The following is a 1,990-nucleotide window of genomic DNA, read 5'->3' as shown; positions in this document are numbered from 1 at the left end:
AAGCATTCTGAAATCAATTTTCACGCGTTTCAGTGCCAGTATCTTCACTTGCACAGTGTCAGTGCTGCAGCACCAGCCACTCGTGCTTTGTCTTGACCCTCATTGCGACCGTCTCCTGGAGAGACCTCGAATCTTTAAGAAGTTGGAGCCAGTTTTTGGACTGACACATGCAGCGAGTATTTCATCTGGCAGCAGTATCTGTATTTTCCAGCAGAAGGCAATGTAGTGGAGTGTCAGCTCTGAAAGGTCTCCAAAGTATGGTTAAACACTTGAGAAGCATTTATTCTTGTGGAGTAATTCACTGTGAAATTTTCAATTGCTTTCTTTACAGGGGTTGTTCATCTAGCCACAGGCGTTTCACTGTGTCACGTGGACATGGGTGTGATTTCTGCGTGGGCCTGAACAGGGAATATCCACAGAAATACTCTTTCTCTAAAACTTTCTGATTTACTGAAGAGCTCAGAAGGCAGCGAGGGTTGTGTACAGTTCCATTGCAGCAATTCTCAGCCGTGCTGTTTGTCTTAAACGTCCTGTGATTCCTGATTTGAAAGGTGGTGATTTTAAGTTGACCGGTGGCTACTGGAAGATGATATTAAATTTAGATGGTGAAATGTAAAAAAAATGATAACCCAAGTAATCTTTTTCACTTGTTAAAACGGTAGTTATTGTGAATATTTATGGGTTTTTTTGTTGTCTTGGATGAAAACAAAGATCATGTAAATTAACGGAGCTTGGCATTATTACTTGGCAGTGATACTGCCAATAGCAGAACCTTTGAATTTTCCTTTTGTGACAGAAGAAAAACATGCTATTACCTAAATTAGGCCGTTTTTACGAGTTGAGCTTTCAGTTCTTGCTACTTCTGGTCATCGAAATATCTCACAAATAGTTTTACTCCTTGTTTGCTGTATGTCAGATATCACAGGGTCCTTTCCCATAAATTTAGTTTGTTTATTTTAAAACTCTGTTGAAGGTAGGGCAGGCTGGCTAAAGATCTCGGGGAATGTGAACATCTTCTTTTAAGGCAAAACCACTAAAGGTGGGTGTTTTCTAGGTGGCACTGCGTGGCATGGGGCGGCTTGAACGTGCTTTGCGTATGTGCTGCCGTTGGTCTCGGTGGCAGCAGTAATTCCTGGCTCTGTGCCGGAGCAGGAGGAAGCATTGGACTGCTCTGGCAGCAGTCATGAACCATGCTTTGGGAGCCAACATGGTCGGTTAGCTTAAATGAAATGGACTGACCTATCATCTTGAAGAGATACAGTTAAAAACCCCCCAAACCTTTGCAAAAGCCCCACGTTGTCCCAGTTGGGCAGGGACGGGGCGGAGGTGCAGGCGGTGGTACGCGAGGCAGGGCTGAGCGGGGTGCGGAGGCGTTGCCGTGCAGGCGTGCTCCGGGCCCGCTGGTGAACGCGGTGGTCCCTCGGCGCCTGTGCCAGCGATGGAGGGGAATGCACAGCTGTCTTGGTGGTGCTTAGGCAGACAGTCTGTTCTCGGAAGTATGGCACAAAGCTAAGTCAGGGCACCCACCTGTGGGCCATCCAGAGGGTGCCGATTGTTTTGGAAGGCGCTGGCAGAATGTCCTTAAAGCTGTTTATAGCGTGCAAAAAGCAGACAGGAAGGCAGACAAAGCCGTTTCGTGGCTCAGAGAGTATGAAGTGTGCTGCCATGATTACAGATTCAGGTTTCCTGCCTGCAGTAAGAAGTGAGAAAAGACAATCAGGTGGCATACTCTTATTTTTGCTTTAAAAATTGAAATAGTTTTTGGTAATTAACCTTCTCGGGTGCTTGCTATGACAACTTGCTTGTACTGTGTACTAATGCTGTAGTCTCTCTATTTAAATATTTCCCCTGAAGACTGATGGAAAATTGTTTTTACTGATTGCTTGAGGGGACTCGTAGTTTCTGAAAAGCTTGTTTTAACCTTAGGAGCCAAAAGCTTTGGACAATACTTGTCAAGTATCGCATTTTCGTGGCGTTAACCCTGTAGTCA

The sequence above is a fragment of the Eurypyga helias genome, unplaced genomic scaffold (assembly GCF_000690775.1).
Source record: "Eurypyga helias isolate BGI_N326 unplaced genomic scaffold, ASM69077v1 scaffold24120, whole genome shotgun sequence".
NCBI classification, from domain to species: Eukaryota; Metazoa; Chordata; class Aves; order Eurypygiformes; family Eurypygidae; genus Eurypyga; species Eurypyga helias.
This window is presented reverse-complemented; position numbering follows the sequence as displayed.